We start from the raw sequence: 20,920 nt of genomic DNA on the forward strand, positions 1-20,920 counted from the left end.
CTGTTTTTTTTTAAAAAAAAACAGTTTATTTTTTGATGTTCTTTGTTCACTAATGCTCAGAAGATTTTCTAAGGTTAATGTAGCTTATAGGATACCAAAAAGGAAACACTTCTACTGGATAGATATTTAAGAGGTAATGAAAGTCTCTGGTTGCCTCACCTTCCTTCCCTCACAAAGCAATCTTTCACAGTCATAACTTTCCGTTATTAGAGTTACTAACGGACTAGAGAATAGGGCAGTTATCGGGACATACCCTCAAGGGAAACTACTGTAAAGTTCCTATGTCACCTTCACACTATTTCCGACTAGGGCAGTAGCAGGAATTAATTTTTCAGTTGAAGTCAGTTGATACTTTGGGCTCAAGGGAAGGGGTGAGCTGTAGGAAAGATAAGTTTCTGCTTAAGGAGAAACAGCGCTTGACTTCTGCAAGCGCTGAGTGGGCCCAACCCTTGGCGCTTGTTGGGTAGGGGAAGGCACCCATGCTTAAGCCTCAGCTAGCTTGGCTGACATGCCTCAGCTAGCTTGGCTGACAGATCTCTATCAACTGGGTTTTCTAACCAGTTATAAATAAATTAGTTTCAGTTTGCCTCCACATAGAGGGTTTGAGGCAGTTCAGTTTACTTTATTTAGGGGAAGAATAGAGAGTAACAGCAAAGTATTGAAAACATCCTCAAATTTATAACACCAGAAATCAACAACCAATATTTAAGGAACATATGAATGTATGACTATCACCATGTGTGTATTAAGTTGCAACATATCAAAGCAATATGTCCCTAAATAGCCATTAGTAATGAAGAAATACAATTCATTTCTGCCTGTAGTATACTAAGCTAAATGTAGATGATAGGATAGGATCATGGGACTGGAACTGGTCTTTTAAAAGTTAGTCCCTTTTCACTATTCACATGACTGACATTTCGTGTCACATAGGCCTGTACACAATAACCTGATGGTTTCTGGGCTCAGATACAATATAGCTGTGTGATCTTGGAGAAGCTACTTAAGTTCTCACCCTCAACCTTCTCACTTGTGAAATACAATAATAATAGTATGTAACTTACAGTGTTTGAACAGACTAAATAAAACAATTCAAGTAAAACAGCACAGGGGCTAACACATTTAAAGAATGTTTAGCAATAAAATTATTTATTATGGTGAAACTAGTAAACATTCTGATGAAAAGGGAAAGCACAAGGTACTTCTGGGACACTCTTTTTAACTGAAATGGAATTTTTCTAATTTCCAATATGGATACTATTGAAACACAATTCTTGGATTATCACACACATGAAGTTAGAAATCTCTAGGCAGAAGAGGGGCTGGACTATGTATTTTAACAGAGCCTGTCAATTCCAAATTTGGGGGCATTGAAATTTGTGAACCTGCAATCCAAAGAAATGAGTCAAAATAAATTTTCCACTAGATGGCATCATTTAGTATTTGAACTAACATTTATCTCTGCTTGATCTTTTCTTTCTGTGATTACAAAGACTTACTTTCATTTTGCCAATTGTTTCTTAATTTGACAACACTTATTTTTTATTTTTATTTTATTTTCTTGAGACAGATTCTCTCTGTGTCATGCAGGCTGGAGTACAGTGATGCAGTCATGACTCACTGCAGCCTTGACCTCCCAGACTCAAGCAATCCTGGCATGTCAGCCTCCAGGTAGCTGGGAATACAGGTGCATGCCACCACGCCCAGCTAATTTTTGTATTTTTTGTAGAGATGGTGTGTTTCATGTTGCCCAGGCTGGTCTGGAACTCCTGAGCTCAAGCAGTCCACCCACCTTGGCCTCCCAAAGTGCTAGGATTACAGGCATGAGCCACTGTGCCCAGCCCAACATTTATTTTAAAAACAAAAATCATAAAAGTCCTATTAATAAATTTTAATTATGAGTTTATTAAAATCAAGTTTCCAATAGATAAATGGACAAAATATTTGAAAAGAAAAATTCGCAAAAAAGAAAATACAGTTGATCAATAAACATTAAGAAATTATCCTCAATAGTAAAGTAGTAATGCTAGTTTCAAACATCAAAGGAGTTTTGAAATAACTCAAGACATGAATGTTACCAGCCTTGTTTTGGCCATCTGAAGGATAATCACAAATTCTGTCTGAAGGGCTGAGGACTAGTGCCTGCAAAAGGACCAGAATATCCCAGCATGGGCACAAGTAGCTTGAAATTATGGAAGTATGTCCTGTCTTTCTTTCTTTTCTTTCTTTCTTTCTTACTCTCTCTCACTTTCTCTCTTTCTTTTTTTTTTTTTTTTTTTTTTTTTTTGAGACAGGATCTTGCTCTATCTCCCAGGCTGGAGTGCAGTGGCTCCATCATAGCTGACTGCAGCCTTCACCTTCTGAGCTCAAACAATCCTCCCACCTCAGCTTCCCGATTAGCTGGGACCATAGGCACGCACATGCACCACCACACCCGGCTAATTAAAAAATTTTTTTTTGTAAAGTCAGGGTCTCACTATGTTGCCCAGGCTGGTCTTGAACTCCTGGGCTCAAGTGATCCTCCCGCCTCAGCCTCCCAAAGTCCTGGGATTACAGGCGTGAGCTACCACACACAGCCCAACTTGCTCTTTTGGTTCTGTGGCTGCTGCAGTTAGGGGGATGTATCCGCTGATCCACAACAGCTTGGGAGTGCTCTTCCATAAGCTCCCCTCCCTCATGCCGGGCAATGTGCTTGTCATCGTGGTCTCCATTATCACGATGGTTGCCTTCCTGCGCTGCATAGGTTCTGTCAAGAAAAACAGGTGCCTGCTTATGTCCTTGTTCATTCTGCTGCCGGTTATCCTCCTTGCTGAGGTGATCTTGGCCATCCTGCACTTAGTTTACAAACGGAAGCTGAATGTATAGGTAGCTGAGGGCCTGACGGACAGCATCTACCATTACCACTGGGACAACAGCACCAAGGTGATGTGGGACTCCATCCAGTCATTTCTGCACTGTTGTGGCGTAAATGGCATGAGTGATTGGTCCAGCGGGCAACAAGCATCCTGCCCCTCAGATCCAAAAGTGAAAGGTTGCTATGCAAAAGCGAGACTGTAGTTTCACGCCAATTTCCTGTATATCAGAATCATCACCATCTGTGTATATGTGCAATCCAGGTGGTGAGGATGTCCTTTGCACTGACCCCAAACAGCCAGATTGATAAAACCAGTCAGGCCCTGGGGGTGTGACCTGCAACTGCCCTCTGCTGGGGAGACTCGTTTCAATCCAAAACCATTTATAGCACGAAGTTCTAAATGGTCATCTGCTGGACTGCCTGTCCTCCTCCCACCCCTTTGCTTTTTGGGTCGCTGTCTTATACAGCCAGAAAATAAGGTGTTGGCTAGGGACTTTCCATCTCAGGCAGCAAGACAACCTTTCACCTACTGATGGCAGCAGCCACATCTCTCAAGGTGGTAACAGTAATACTTGGACATTTTTTTAGACATGAAAGGCCAAGAGAAACTGTGGAACTAATGGCTCAAGATCAAAGAGTGGGCCCAGGATATGAAGTTTTTAACCTTCCCATTGTCAAATTAGTCTCTGGCCTCTGTGTCATGCCCAGTCTGCTCTCCAAAGTCAAGCAAGAGACAAGCTGAAGAGGGTCCTAGGTCCAGGCTCATGGGACCATTGTCACAACCCTGTTTCTCTTTGACGAAGAGTGGTGGCTATAGGAATTACAGAGTGCTCTTTCTCCAAAGGGCAAGGTTTCATTTCCATTTCTTTATTAAGGGCCTCATCAATTTATTCTGTCTTTCCACAAAAAATTATCCAGTGATTTATATCCTGACTTCAACCAGTTACTTAGTTGATAATCACATGCACAAGACTTCCGGTGTTATTTCTCTGTCAGCTAAGGTTTTGTTAATTTACTATTTTGCTCTTCGATAAATAAAAGTGATCTTAATTTTTTAAAAAGTCAAAGAAGTTTCCATTTCTCATCTATCAAAATAGTAAATATTTTAAAAATGTAATTCTTAATGTTTATGAATCAATGAATAAAGTATTAATTTATTAATTTATTGAATGTCCACTATGTGGCAGGCATGCACCATTATTCAGATTTAAAAATAATAACTCATAACAACACAGAAAATTATAATAAGTGGAAAACAAGCAGGACACAAAAATGTATGCACAATGATTATATTTTTAAACCCAGAACTTCGGCATAGGGGCAAAAAACAAATAACAACCAAAATGTTGGCTGAGTGCTGTGGCTTACACCTGTAATCCTGCATGAGGCAGGAGGATTGCTTGAGGCCAGGAGTTCAAGACCAGACTGAGCAACTTAGCAAGACTCCATCTCTACAAAAAATAAAAAAGTTGGCTGTGGCAGTGCCTGCAAGTACTAGCTACTCAGGAGGCTGAGGAAGGAGGATCACTTGGGCCCAGGAGTTCGAGGTTACAGTAAGGTATGATGGCACCACTGCACTCTAGCCTAGGAGACAGAGCAAGACCCTGTCTCTAAAAAATAAAAAAACAGGCCAGGCGCAGTGGCTCACACCCATAATCCCAGCACTTTGGGAGGCCAAGGCAGGTGGATCACGAGGTCAGGAGTTCAAGACCAGCCTGGCCAAGATGGTGAAACCCCGTCTCTACTAAAAATAGAAAAATTAGCCAGGCGTGGTGGCAGGTGCCAGTAATCCCAGTTACTTGGGAGGCTGAGGCAGGAGAATCGCTTGAAAACAGATGGCAGAGGCTGCAGTGAGCTGAGATCACACCACTGCACTCTAGCCTGGGCAATAGAGAGAGACTATGTCTCAAAAAAAAAAAAAATTGTTGGTTTTCTTTAGCTGGTTGAAATATTGCTGAATTGTTCTTTAAATGTTTCTCTATTTAAAATTTTTTATTTAATAAAGTAGTTTTAAAATATAAACATTACCAGTTCATAATTGATAAAAGAATACTTTATTTCAAAACTATTGATTCGGTTCAGTAAATATTGATCACCTCCTGTGTTCTCAGATTATATTAGGAGGTGAAAAGGAGGGTTATAAAGGCATATAAGGTGCTATTCTGGCTGAGCGTGGTGGCTCACGCCTATAATCCAGCACTTTGGGAGGCTGAGGCAGGCGGATCACCTGAGGAGTTCAAGACCATCCTGGCCTGGCCAACATGGTGAAACCCTGTCTCTATTAAAAGTACAAAACATTACCTTGGTGTGGTGGCGGTGCCTATAATCCCAGCTACTCAGGAGGCTGAGGCAAGAGAATTGCTTGAACCAGGGAGGTGGAGGTTGCAGTGAGCCAAGATCGTGCCACTGCACTCCAGCCTAGGCGACAGAGTGAGATTCCGTCTCCAAAAGAAAAAAAAAAAAAGCTATCCCTATTTTCAAGATGTTTATAATCTTAAGTGGAATAAACAGCACAGGATAAAGTTAAATAAAAAATTCAGGTTTACATATAATGCATTCTTTTGTGTATTCATTCAACATTTGTTGAACTTATACTGTATATGAGGCTCACAAAGAAGGCTGTGCCTAAGGCCTAAGGAGTGCTTAGGGGAGTGTCAGTATAGGTCTTATAGCCGTAACAAATTATTTACTGAGACCTCAGGGGACACCCATTTTATCTCCTTTCCTCGTTTTTTAATCCACAAAAACAATTTTAACTTTGCAAGTAGAATATGAAAGTTTGCTAGGCAGAGACGAGTATGATGAGCCATCAATACTATACTACAGCTCAGGTAAGAGTGAATAATATGGACTTGAGTAAATATTGTAGGGCTGCATATTAATATACATTTTAAATGGCTTCTGTGTATAACTATAACATTTCAAAACTGATCACGAAAATGGCCAGGTTTGAGCTTAAGCCTAAAAGTTCAACATAATTAAGATATGAATATATGGAAAGAGGAATAGTATTTTATTTTTATTCTTTTTGAGACAGAGTTTCGCTCTGTTGCCCAGGCTAGAGTGCAGTGGTGCGATTTCAGCTCACTGCAACCTCTACCTCCCAGGTTCAAGTGATTCTCCTGGCCTCAGCTTCCCAAGCAGCTGGGACCACAGGTGTGTACCACCACATCATGCCTGGCTAATTTTTTTGTATTTTTAATGGAGATGGGGTTTCGCCATGTTGGGCAGGCTGGTCTTGAACTCCTGGCCTCAGGTGATCCGCCCTCCTCAGCCTCCCAAAGTGCTGGGATTATAGGCATGACCCACCATGCCTGGCAGGAACAGTATTTTTAAAAATTTTTTAAATTTTTAAAATTTAAAAATTTAAAAAAATTTTTAAATTTAAATTAAATTGTTGTTGTGCTATGTTGCCCAGGTTAGTTGAACTGGCCTCAAGCTGTCCTCCCCCCTCAGCTTCCCAGAGTTCTGGGATTACAGGCATGAGCCACCGTGCACAGCCAATAGTATTTCTTAATGGGAGTCATCACCACTATTTTGTTCTTTAAAATATCCTATTCATACATATTTTGAAATATAAACTTTAAAAATAAGCGTTCACTAAAACTATAAATATATCACAAGAAAATATCCAGATAAGCAACTCCACATGATATTAATTTGTCTATTTAGAACAAATGAAATCAATAAAAAATTTGCAGTTCTTTCCAACTCTGCTTGAAATCTGTGGCAGCTGTTGCTCTCTCAACCTCCATCTGAAGATGAGCTGTTGCTCTCTCAACCCTCCTATTTGAAGAAGTTGGAAAACGAACAAGCACATTTTCCAGACTCCTTTATAGATAGGGTTCTGGCTATGAAATAGACTCTGCCAGCTAGATACACACACGTGAAATTTGAAAGGGAGGCAGAGGTGAGCTTCCTGCAGCAGGGAGAGTTGACACTCAGGTTCTGACAGACACAGGATTTGCATGGGTTAGATGAATGCTGCACTCTCTAGATGCAAGGGGCAGTGTCTTCTTAGCACAGGGCAGCTGTGGCAGCCACAGCAGTGGTTGCAGTAACAGTTTCTTCTGGGTCACAGCTATTAGGGCATTAGCTTAACACCAAAACTCCAGAAGCAGCCCCCTGTTTCTGCTTTTCCAGCCATTTTAATGAATTTATAAACACATAGTTCTGTATATTAAATTCCTATATACTGGAAATTCCTAGAACAATTTCTTTTTCCTACACTGAACCCTGACTGGTCAACTACCCCAGAGTGTAGATGTGATCATTAAATAAAATATGTAAATCACTTAGAATAGTGATTTATATATAGTAAAGAATAGTGGCCTGAAACACTATATAGATATCTATATAGATATATTTATAAAACAGGAGATTTATTACAGGAATTGACTTACACAATTACGGAGGCCTGGAAATCCCATAATCTGCCCTCTGCAAGCTGGAAAACCAGCGGGAGAAAGCTGGTGATATAACTCAGTCCAAGTCCAAAGGCCTGAGAACCAGGGGAGCCAACAGTGTAGGTCCAGATCGGAGCTCAAAAGGCTCTAGAACCCAGCACCAGTATCTGAGGGCAGGGGAGTATATATGGCTGTCCCAGCTCAAATGAGAAGCAAATGCACCCTTCCTCCACCTTTTTGTTCTATTCAGGCTCTCATAGGATTGGATGATGTCCATTCACATAAGTGAGTGCAGATCTTCTTTACTCAACCTATAAATTAAAATCCTAATCTCTTCCAGAAACACCCTCACAGACACAAACACAAATAATGTGTTACCAGCTAACTAGGCATCCCTCAGCTCAGTCAAGATGTCACATAAAATTAACCATCACATTGGCCCATTATAATAGAAAATAAAAGGTCCTGATCAGAATTACTAAAAAGAATGAAGAGTAGAAGTACTAACAAGTACTCAGGAAAACAATCATCCTCTGGACGTAGAGTTGTAATATTTAGGAAAACAATGTGGGGAATTTTCTTTTTGCAAGGGTTCAAGGGAGAGCTTGAGGAAGAGGCAAGATAACTTACCTCTTGTACTAATACCATATGTATTAGAGTTCTCTAGAGGGACAGAACTAATAGGATAGATGAATATACGAAATGGACTTTATTAAGGAGAATTGACTCACACGGTCACCAGGTGAAGTCCCACAGCAGGCCATCTGCAAGCTGAAGAGCAAGGAAGCCAGTCTGAGTCCCAAAACCTCAAAAGTAGGGAAGCCGACAGCGCAGCCTTCAGCCTGTGGCCGAAGGCCCAAGAATCCCTGGCGATCCACTGATGTATGTCCAAGAGTCCAAAAGCTGAAGAATTTGGGGCCTGATGTTCGAGGGCAGGAAGCATCCAGCATGGGAGAAAGATGAAGGCCAGAAAACTCAGCAGGTCTGCTCATTCCACCTTCTTCTGCCTGCTTTATTCTGCCCACGCTGGCAGGTGATTGGATGGTGCCCACCCACATTGAGGATGAGTCTGCCTCTCCCAGTCCACTGACTGAAATGTTAATCTCCTTTGGCAACACCCTCACAGACACACCCAGGAACAATGCTCTGTATCCTTCAATCCAATCAAGTTGACACATTATTAACCATCACACCATGGAAAATTCTGATTTTATAGATAAAATTGAAGGGATAAAAGGAGGCAAAACGATGTCACCTGAGACCTATGTGAGTAATTCGATGCTACTCATACTACTATCCCCTGCCCTTTCTCAAGGTTTTCCTTGTCATGATGCAGACTAGCTTGGAAGGGGACCGGTGAGAAACAGCATGCCAAAAGCCTTTGTAATTTCTCTTTCACATTTGGCTGTTCACCATTTCTTACAATTTGTTTCTTTATAAGTCTTCTGGCTTTCAGCACTTTGATCTTAATAGTCACGATTCTAATCTAGGCCTCAATGATTTAAAGTTGTGGCTAACTTCATATATAGTCCTAATTTCTTTATCTCTACTTTTCTAATATTTTTCCCTTTAAAATCCCAATAATAAAACTTTCTTCTTTATCGTTCTTACTGGCAACTTTGTTCAAAATTTCACAAAAAGAAAAGTTATTTATGCTTGGTTTTAAAGTGCTATGTACCTTCACTATCACCCAGGTTTCCTAGCTTCTATCTTTTTTTACTCCCTTCCATTCCTCCTTCTTCCCCACTACCCTCCTGCTAATGGATAAATATGATCCATATCATCTGACAGTGCTTTTCAAACTTGAATATGCATATGAGTCACCTGGGAATCTTGTTAAAATGCAAATTCTGACTCATTATGACTAGGATCATACTAAATAGGAGGCTTGAAATCTTTTCTTAACAGCTTCCGGATGCTGCTGCTGAATCGCAGACCACACTTTTAGTAGCAAGACTCCAGAACACTGGTTTTTCAACTGGAATGATTTTGAACCCCAGGAATATTTGGCAATGTGTGGATGCATTTTTGATGGTTACAACTGGGGTGGTGCTCCTGGGCAGAGGCCAGGGATGCCACCAAGCATCTTACCATGCACAGGACAGCCCCTCACGACAAAGAATTAACTGGCCCAAAATGTCAACAGTGACCAGGCTGAGGAATCCTGCTCTAGAATGATTTTAAACACTGTAAGTACCCAGTGGCATCTTCTATTAGTCTAACAGTTTTGGGGTTTTTTTCCTAGAAAAAAACTTTCCAGTCCTCTTCCCTCTACTTAGTCAGTTCCTGTGACTAAAAGGATCTCATACTGCAAGGCTTTTTTTCCCCAAACGTCTACCATTTCCTTTTCCAATTTATTAAATGAAAGTTATGAATGGAATTTTTCATGGCATTAACGTGATTTTAAAAGCCTCATGCTCTCAGAAAAAAATAAAAAATTAAGACAGCAAGTTTACAGCTTTGAAATGTGTGATTCTATATGGCTTTTTTATTATCCAGGTTTAAGCTAGCTCATTATGGTACCTTCGAAAACAACTGAAGTAATTCTCAAAATAATAATCAATAGGTGTTTTACTTTGTGTGTGTTTTCAATGACTGTTCAGATTGTAGCCATCAAATAGTCCATAGTGTAAAAGGAAATGAACCTCCAAAAGAAGTATTTTTTTGTATTCAGATGAAGAAGATGGGGCTATTTTAAAAGCTCTTTTATTATAGAAAGCTGTGTTTTCCATAGTTGAAGAGAGTCAGGAATTTGACAACTTTAACTTGATTTGACTCTTCAGTGATGTAGCTAACACAAGAGTTATTGCATATGAAAAAAATAGATAATTTTTACCAGAATCATGGCTAGATGAAAGTAAATTGAGTCCTGAGTATTTTTATTGAAACTATGGTCACAATTCCAAGTTTTTGAAAGTCTGCTTTTCCTAGTTTTCTAAGCCTGTCAGGCATCTTTGACTGACTCAGAGACCAACCTTGAACTTACACCTGGCCTGCCAGCACCTAGGCACTGCCCTGGGATTCCCACTCTGCCCTGCTTTCTTCTTGATTTCATTGCAATGGAAAATATGACTAAATATTTCAGTAGTTTGAGTTTGGTCTAATCATTAGGGACATTTTATTTTAATGTAAAGATCTTACTGAAAAGTACTTTAGTCACCAACTTAGAGAATTCATAAACTGAAAAATGTTATATAAGGTGACTAAATCAGAATGATCTTCTTAAATTTACTATCCACTCACCTACACTTCCCCAGAAAACTCTCCTTCTTCTGTATTGAACTTAGTAAATGATACCACCATCTTCTGAGTCACCTGGGCTGAGGTCTGAAGTCATGATGGACTTCATCTTTTCACCTCCCACATCCAATCACATGATGAAGGGCATCCCAAGGCAGGAGGACAGGAGCAAGTGTGTCAGCTCAGGTCTCTCTTCCTCTGCTTATAAAGCCACCAGTCCCATCATGGGGGTCCCACACGAATGACCTCATCTAATCCCAATTACCTCTCAAAGGCCCCACCTCCAACCAACAGATGAATTTGGCAGTTAAGTTTCCATTACAAGACATTTGGAGGACATATTCAAACCACAGCACTCCTGAAATCTCTTACAGAAATATTACAGAGTAGAAATAATGCAAATGTTTCTTATGTCATAATGTAAGATAGAAAGATGGGAGTGCATCCAATTCTTGGTTCCATTTCCTTATTACAATAAACACAAATCATCTCATGGGGCTAGGATGACCTACCTCAATGCACCTTGCTTTGCATGTAATAGTTTAACAAATTAGTTATTCACTGATGCACTCAAGTGGCCAAAAGCTCCCAGATGATTTCCCTAGGTTTGTGCAAAAGCTTCTGGCATAGTGGCTTATGAGGCCCTCCAGCAACTGGCCCCAGACTGTCTCCAGCATATTCTCTCACTGTGGCCACTTCTCATCTTGAATTCAGCCATTCTGAATTATTTGTTGTCCCCATAATAGCCTGTTTCATAGCTCCATGTCTTTTGTTCATGCCATTTCTTCTGCCCAGAATATCTTTACTCCATTGTCCCTCTAAACCACTACTCAGCTTTTAAGACCCAATTCAAACACAGACACTTTTATGAAGATTTTTCTAACTCCTTCCTTTTCCCTGCTTCCTGGGAATTGACCATCAATCCCTTGTATACAACAGTAAACTACCCTACCCCGACACATACTCACTCACTCACTCACTCTTATTATAACATTTATTACTTCTTTACAAGTATTCTTTTATATGTCTGTCTCCTGTACTAATCTAGAAGATCCTTTAGGTCACATACCATGTGTATTTTATTTCTTTATCCCTAAATCTAGCACAATGACTGGCACATAGTATATGTTTAATAAACACTTGTAAAATGAATGTAATATGTCTAGTACCAAATGTTGTTCCTCTTAACTTGCCAATAGAAAAAAATATTACACAGTTACAGAATCTGCTTGTAATTTAGCTACCTGTGAAAAGAAAAGCACAATGAATTTTTTTTCAATTTAGAGAAATTCAAAACATATAAACTCTTTCCCAATCTGATTATAATTTTGAGTAATATGTTAGGGTGGAGGTGCTAGAAGGAGTACTCTATCAGAGCTGTCTTCTAAATTATTTTCTGCCTGGGATTATATATTTTTAAAACACACACCAAAGTTATAAAAATACGACCAAGAATTCTTATATACTTTCACCTGGATTTCTTAAATTAACAGATTTCTGTAGCTAGATTTTTAAAAACTGACAGCAACTTGCAGACATGAGGTTCATTTACACTTTAACACTTCAAAACAAAATGAAAACCAAAACAAAATATATTCTCTTACATCACCACAGGACAATTATCGAAATCAGAAAATTAATATTTATACAGTATTACTGTATAATTTATGAATTTAAATTTCACCATTTGTTCCATTAATGTATTTTTATAGGAAAAGGAAAAGGATTTCTGGTCCAAGATCCAATCCAGGATGAGACATGACTTTTAGTCATCACGTCTCATTCATCTCTTGTAATCTGAAACAGTTCATTGGTCTTTTTTTGTCTTTCATGACCTTGACGTTTTGAGGCATTATGGGAAGTTTACTTGCAGCAAGTCTATTCCTCAATTTGGATGTGTCTGATATTTCTTCATGATTAGATTCAGGTAATATATTTTTTTAAGTTATGCATTTTTTGCCAGGATACCACAGAAATAACACTGTGTCATTTTTAGTGCATCCTACCAAGAATTATTACTGGTTATGCTAACTCTGATCATTCGATTAAAGTGGTCCCTTTAAGTTGTCACTACAGTAAATTACTGTTTTCCTCTATGTAATCAATAAGTAGCATACAGGGATGAGGTTATATTGAAGGCTAAACAAAAGAGAGACCAAGTGTTCCTCTGTGTTCTAAATAGAAATTGTTTAGCTGTGTTATTTGGCCTTCTTAGAGATTACGTATAAAAATCAAAAGACTTCAAAATGGTGATCTTCTGACATTTTTAGTGCTTTAGCTGCAAAATTATTTATAAAAACAAGATGTAGCTCTGAAATCCATAGCACTGAATATTAAAGCCTTAAGTAAATGGGAGATCTGCATTTAGCAGCTCCTCAGGGATGAAGCTCGAATAGCAGCAGAACTGTTGTTTCTGTGACACTGTGCATTTGGCTCACAGCTAGATCACTTGTCAAAAACCTTCTGACAGGAAGATAATGTCCTATGTTATTAGCCATACTTTACAATCAAAAATAGGTTTATGTTGGTGTTAAATCTGTGAGTCCTTACTCTCAGCCTCTTTGTTTGACCCACATATTCTTTAAGGGAGAACTATATTGAAATGGTACAGGTGAATCAATGGATATTTACTTGTTTTCTGGAGTTAGAAATCTAACACAATAAATGGGAGGTTCTTAAACTATTCTTTCAAATGGTTTTGCATCATAGTAAAGGAACCATGCAGTTTGGAGTACAACATTTCCTTCTCTCACTAGATTCAGTTGCTAAAGACCTCTTTCACACTGCAATGCTCTTTGAGATGACACTGTACACCATGGAGTATCGTGGCAATAGCTGCCTATTAGTTTGCTAGGCCTGCTATAACAAAGTACCACAGACTGGATGGCTTGAACAACAGAATTTGTTTTCTGACAATTCTTGAGGCTAGGTATCAACGTGTTGGCAGGGTTGGTTTCTTCTAAGGCCTCTCTCCTTGGCTTATAGATGGCTGTCTCTCTGTTGACTTCACATGGTCATCTCTCTGTACATGTCTGTGTCCCAATTTCCTCTTTTTTTTTTTTTTTTTTTTGATGAAGTCTTGCTCTGTCACCCAGGCTGGAGTGCAGTTGTGTGATCTCAGCTCACTGCAAGCTCTGCCTCCTGGGTTCGCGCTATTCTCCTGCCTCAGCCTCCCGAGTAGCTGGGACTACAGGTGCCCGCCACCACGCCTGGCTAATTTTTTGCATTTTTAGTAGAGATGGGGTTTCACCGTATTAGCCAGGATGGTCTCGATCTCCTGACCTCGTGATCCGCCTGCCTCGGCCTCCCAAATTGCTGGGATTAGAGGCGTGAGCCACCATGCCCGGCCCAATTTCCTCTTTTTATAAGACATCTGTCATATTGAATCAGGATCCACCCACCATAACCTCATTTTACTGTCATTTCATACGTCTTTAAAAGTCCTATCTCCACTTGCTTCCAAGATGGCCAAATAGGAACAGCTCCGGTCTGCAACTCCCAGTGTGATTGATGCAGAAGACAGGTGATTTCTGCATTTCCAACTGAGATACCTGGTTCATCTCATTGGGACTGGTTGGGCAGTGGGTGCAACCCACAGAGGGCGAGCCAAAGCAGTGTGGGGCATCACCTCACCTGGGAAGCACAAGGTGTCAGGGGATTTCCCTTTCCTAGCCAAGGGAAGCCATGACAGACTGCACCTGGAAAAACAGTACACTCTCGCCCAAATACTGTGCTTTTCCCATGGTCTTAGCAACCGGCAGACCAGGAGATTCCCTCCCATGCCTGGCTCTGCAGGTCCCATGCCCACAGAGCCTTGCTCACTGCTAGCACAGCAGTCTGAAATCAACCTGTGAGGCTGCAGCCTCGGGGGGAGAGGGGCATCCACCATTGCTGAGGCTTGAGTAGGTAAACAAAGCAGCCAGGAAGCTTGAACTGGGCAGAGCCCACTGCAGCTCAGCAAGGCCTACCACCTCTATAGACTCCACCTCTGTGGGCAGGGCATAGCTGAACAAAAGGCAGCAGACAACTTCTGCAGACTTAAACGTCCCTGTCTGACAGCTCTGAAGAGAGCAGTGGCACGGCGTTTGAGCTCTGAGAACGGACAGACTGCCTCCTCAAGTGGGCCCCTGACTCTTGTGTTGCCTGACTGGGAGATACCTCCCAGTAGGGGGGGACAGACACCTCATACAGGCAGGTGACCCTCTGGGACGAAGCTTCCAGAGGAAGGATCAGGCAGCAATATTTGCTGTTCTGGAATATTTCCTGTTCTGCAGCTTCCGCTGGTGATACCCAGGCAAACAGGGTCTGGAGTGAACCTCCAGCAAACTCCAACAGACCTGTAGCTGAGGGCCCTGACTGTTAGAAGGAAAAACTAACAAACAGAAAGGAATAGCATCAACATCAACAAAAAGGACATCCACACCAAAACTCTATTTGTAGGTTAGCAACATCAAAGACCAAAGGTAGATAAAACCACAAAAATGGGGAGAAACCAGAGCAGAAAAGCTGAAAATTCTAAAAACCAGAGCACCTCTTCTCCTCCAAAGGATCGCAGCTCCTTGCCAGCAACAGAACAAAACTGGACAGAGAATGACTTTGATGAGTTGACAGAAGTAGGCTTCAGAAGATTGGTAATAACAAACTTCTCTGAGCTAAAAGAGCATGTTCTAACCCATCACAAGGAGGTTAAAAATCTTGAAAAAAGGTTAGACGAATGGCTAACTAGAATAAACAGTGTAGTGTAGAGAAGACCTTAAATGACCTGATGGAGCTGAAAACCACAGTGCGAGTACTTCGTGACACACACAACAAGCTTCAATAGCCAATTTGATCAAGTGGAAGAAAGGATATCAGTGATTGAAGATCAAATTAATGAAATAAAGTGAGAAGACAAGTTTAGAGAAAAAAGAGTAGAAAGAAATGAACAAAGCATCCAAGAAATATGGGACTATGTGAAAAGACCAAATCTACGTTTGATTGGTTTACCTGAAAGTGACAGGGAGAATGGAACCAAGTTAGAAAACACTCTGCAGGATATTATCAAGGAGAACTTCCCTCACCTAGGAAGGCAGGCCAATATTCAAATTCAGAAAATACAGACAACACCACAAAGATACTCCTTGAGAAGAGCAACCCCAAGACACATAATTGTCAGATTCACCAAGGTTGAAATGAAGGAAAAAATGTTAAGGGCAGCCAGAGAGAAAGGTCAGGTTACCCACAAGGGAAGCCCATCAGACTAACAGCAGATCTCTCGGCAGGAACTCTACAAGCCAGAAGAGAGTGGGAGCCAATATTCAACATTCTTAAAGAAAAGAATTTTCAACCCAGAATTTCATATCCAGCCAAACTAAGCTTCATAAGTGAAGGAGAAATAAAATACTTTACAGACAAGCAAAGGCTGAGAGATTTTGTCCCCACCAGGCCTGCCTTACAAGAGCTCCTGAAGGAAGCACTAAATATGGAAAGGAACAACCAGTACCAGCCACTGCAAAAACATGCCAAATTGTAAAGACCATCGATACTAGGAAGAAACTGCATCAATTAATGAGCAAAATAACTGGCTAACATCATAATGACAGGATCAAATTCACACATAACAATATTAACCTTAAATGTAAATGGGCTAAATGCCCCAATTAAGATACGGACTGGCAAATTGGATAAAGAGTCAATACCCATCAGTATGCTGTATTCAGGAGACCTATCTCACGTGCAGAGACACACATAGGCTCAAAATAACGGGATGGAGGAAGATCTATCAACCAAATGGAAAGCAAAAAAAAGCAGAGGCTGCAACCCTAGTCTCGGATAAAACAGACTTTAAATCAACAAAGATCAAAAGAGACAAATAAGGCCATTACAAAATGGTATAGGGATCAATTCAACAAGAAGAGTTAACTATCCTAAATATATATGCACCCAATACAGGAGCACCCAGATTCATAAAGCAAGTCCTTAGAGACCTACAAAGAGACTTAGACTCCCACACAATAACAATGGGAGACTTTAACACCCCACTGTCAATATTAGACAGATCAGCAAGACAGAAGGTTAACAAGGATATTCAGGACTTGAACTCAGCTCTGCAACAAGCAGGCCTAATAGACATCTACAGAACTCTCCACAGTTCTGAAGTCAACAGAATATACATTCTTCTCAGCACCACATCGCACTTATTCTAAAACTGACCACATAATTGGAAGTAAAACACTCCTCAGCAAAAGTAAAAGAACAGAAATCACAACAAACTGTCTCTCAGACCACAGTGCAATCAAATTAGAACTCAGGATTAAGAAACTCACTTAAAACCGCACAACTACATGGAAACTGAACAACCTGCTCCTGAATGACTACTGGGTAAATAACAAAATGAAGGCAGAAATAAAGATGTTCTTTGAAACCAATGAGAACAAAGACACAACATACCAGAACCTCTGGGACACATTTAAAGCAGTGTGTGGAGGGAAATTTATACCACTAAGTGCCCGCAGGAGAAAGCAGGAAAGATCTAAAATTGACACCCTAATATCACAATTAAAAGAACTAGAGAAGCAAGAGCAAACACATTCAAAAATTAGCAGAAGGCAAGAAATAACTAAGATTGGAGCAGAACTGAAGGAGATAGAGACACAAAAAAACCCTTCAAAAAATCAATCCAGGAGCTAGTTTTTTGAAAAAATCAGCAAAATAGATAGACCATTAGCAAGATTAATAAAGAATAAAAGAGAGAAGAATCAAATAGATGCAATAAAAAATGATAAAGGGGATATCACCACCAATCCCACAGAAATACAAACTACCATCAGATAATACTATAAACACCTCTACACAAATAAACTAGAAAATCTACGAGAAATGGATGCATTCCTGGACACATACACCCTCCCAAGGACTAAACCAGGAAGAAGTTGAATCTCTGAATAGACCAATAACAGGTTCTGAAATTGAGGCAATAATTAATAACTTAACAACCAAAAAAGTCCAGGACCAGATGGATTCACAGCTGAATTGTACCAGAGGTACAAAGAGGAGCTGGTACCATTCCTTCTGAAACTATTCCAATCAATAGAAACAAAGGGAATCCTCTGTAACTCATTTTATGAGGCCAGCATCATCCTGATATCAAAGCCTGGCAGAGACACAACAAAAAAAGAGAATTTTACACCAATATTGCTGATGAACATCAATGTGAAAATCCTCAATAAAATACTGTGAAACCAAATCCAGCAGCACAGCAAAAAGCTTATCCACCATGATCAACTTGGCTTCATCCCTGGGATGCAAGGCTGGTTCAACACATGCCAATCAATAAACGTAATCCAGCACATAAACAGAACAAACGACAAAAACCACACAATTATCTCAATAGTTGCAGAAAAGGCCTTTGACAAAATCCAACAGCCCTTCATGCTGAAAACTCTCGATAAACTAGGTATTGATGGGACGTATCTCAAAATAATAAGAGCTATTTATGACAAACCCACAGCCAATATCATACTGAATGGGCAAAAACTGGAGGCATTCCCTTTGAAAACTGTCACAAGACAAGGGTGCCCTCTCTCACCACTCCTATTCAACATAGTGTTGGAAGTTCTGGCCAGGGCAATCAGGCAAGAGAAAAAAATAAAGGGTATTCAATTAGGAAAAGAGAAAGTCAAATTGTCCCTGTTTGCAAATGACATGATTGTATATTTAGAACATCCCCTCATCTCAGCCCCAAATCTCCTTAAGCTGATAAGCAACTTCAGCAAAGTCTCAAGATACAAAATCAATGTGCAAATATCACAAGCATTCCTATACACCAAGAACAGACAGAGAGCCAAATCATGAGTGAACTCACATTCATAATTGCTACACAGAGAATAAAATACCTAGGAATCAAACTTACAAGGGATGTGAAGGAACTTTTCAAGGAGAACTACGAACCACTGCTCAACAAAATAAAAGAGGACACAAACAAATGGAAGAACATTCCTTGCTCATGGATAGGAAGAATCAATATCATGAAAATGGTCATACTGCCCATGGTAATTTATAGATTCAATGCCATCCCCATCAAGCTACCATTGACTTTCTTCACAGATTTGGAAAAAAATACTTTAAAGTTCATATGGAACCAAAAAGGAGCCTGCATAGCCAAGGCAATCCTAAGCAAAAAGAACAAAGCCGGAGGCATCACGCTACCTGACTTCAAACTATACTACGAAACAGCATGGTACTGGCACCAAAACAGATATATAGACCAATGGAACAGAACAGGGGCCTCAGAAATAACACCACACATATACAACCATCTGATCTTTGACAAACCTGACAAAAACAAGAAATGGGGAAAGGATTCCCTATTTAATAAATGGTGTTGGGAAAACTGGCTAGCCATATGCAGAAAGCTGAAACTGGATCCCTTCCTTACACCTTATACAAAAATTAACTCAAGATGGATTAAAGACTTAAATGTAAGATCCAAAACCATAAAAACCCTAGAAGAAAACCTAGGCAATACCATTCAGGACATAGGCATGGGCAAAGACTTCATGACTAAAACACCAAAAGCAATGGCAACAGAAGCCAAAATAGACAAATGGGATCTAATTAAACTAAAGAGCTTCCGCACAGCAAAAGAAACTGTCATCAGAGTGAACAGGCAACCTACAGAATGGGAGAAAATTTTTGCAGTCTATCCATCTGACAAAGGTCTAATATCCAGAATCTACAAGGAATGAAAACAAATTTACAAGAAAAAACCAAACAACCCCTTCAAAAAGTTGATGAAGGATATGAACAGACACTTCTCAAAAGAAGACATTTATGCAGCCAATAAACATGAAAAAAAGCTCATAATCACTGGTCATTAGAGAAATGCAAATCAAAACCACAATGAGATATCATCTCACACCAGTTAGAATGGCGATTATTAAAAAGTCAGGAAACAACAGATGCTGGAGAGGATGTGGAGAAATAGGAACACTTTTACACTGTTGGTGGGAGAGTAAATTCGTTCAACCATTGTGGAAGGCAGCATGGTGATTCCTCAAGGATCTAGAAGTAGAAATACCATTTGACCCAGTGATCCCATTACTGGGTATATACTCAAAGCATTATAAATCATGCTACTATAAAGACACATGCACACGTATGTTTATTGCGGCACTATTCACAATAGCAAAGACTTGGAACCAACCCAGTTGTCCATCAATGATAGACTGGATTAAGAAAATGTGGCACATATATACCATGGAATACTATGCAGCCATAAAAAGGATGAGTTCATGTCCTTTGCGGGGACATAGATGAAGCTGGAAACCATCATTCTCAGCAAACTATCACAGGGACATGTTCTCACTCATGTGTGAGAATTGAACAATGAGAACACGTGGACACAGGGCAGGGAGCATCACACACTGGGGCCTCTTGTGGGGTGGGATGCTGGGGGAGGGATAGCATTAGGAGAAATACCTAACGTAAATGACGAGTTGATGGGTGCAGCAAACCAACATGGCGCATGTATACCTATGTAACAAACCTGCATGTTGTGCACACGTACCCTAGAACTTAAAGTATAATAATAAAAAAATCCTGTCTCCAAACATTCACACTCTGAGGCACTGGGGGTTAGGACTTCAACATATGCATGGTAAGGGGGACACGGTCCTGTCCATATCACTACTCTTCCAGTCCTACTGGCTTGGTATAAAACGTTTCTCTTTCACATTACATGCCTGTATCAAAACATCTCATGTACCCCAGCCATAAATATATGCACCTACTCTGTGCCCACAGAAATTAAAAATAACATTTTTTTCTAAATAAAATAAAATAAAATAAAAAATTTTTGGTTATTCTACCAACTTTACAAGGACTTAAAGGGAGCTATCATACACTCCTCATGAGACTTTACAACACGTATTTAAATTTGTGTAATTATTTAAAGGAAATCTTTCCTTTTGAGAATTCTTTTTTTTTTTTTTTTTTTTTTTTTTTAGAAAGGGTCTGGCTCTGTCACCCACGCCAAAGTGCAGTGGCGCAGTCATGGCTCATTGCAGCCTCACCCTCTTGGACTCGAGTGATCCTACCACTTCGGCATTTTGAGAATTCTTAATGATTAGGGAATTATGTATGAGAATTTTTTTTTCTTTTTTAGAGGCAGGATCTCGCTATGTTGCTCAGGCTGGTCTCAAACTCCTGGGCTCAAAGGATCTTCCTACCTCAGCCTCCCAAATGGCTGGGACTAAAGGTGTACCACCATGCCTGGTTTCATTTTTAAAGTAATGATGGCTCTAAGAAAAATATCTATTTTCTCTTTTCATATGCTTGAAGAGAACTCAACTATAAAGAGCTTTTAAATCTGAACTTAAAAAAATTATTCAGGAATAATTCTAAACTAAAATCCAGTGCAAAATTATCCTAATATGCAGAT

General features: G+C 40.0%; 1 pseudogene; it reads left to right on the forward strand.

Moving 5' to 3' along the window:
• Positions 1-275: 275 nt before the first annotated feature.
• Positions 276-3,894, forward strand: LOC100609647 (leukocyte surface antigen CD53-like; annotated as a pseudogene).
• The last annotated feature ends 17,026 nt before the right edge of the window (positions 3,895-20,920 follow it).

Source organism: Pan troglodytes, chromosome 3 (genome assembly GCF_028858775.2).
Source record: "Pan troglodytes isolate AG18354 chromosome 3, NHGRI_mPanTro3-v2.0_pri, whole genome shotgun sequence".
In the NCBI taxonomy this organism is placed as follows: Eukaryota; Metazoa; Chordata; class Mammalia; order Primates; family Hominidae; genus Pan; species Pan troglodytes.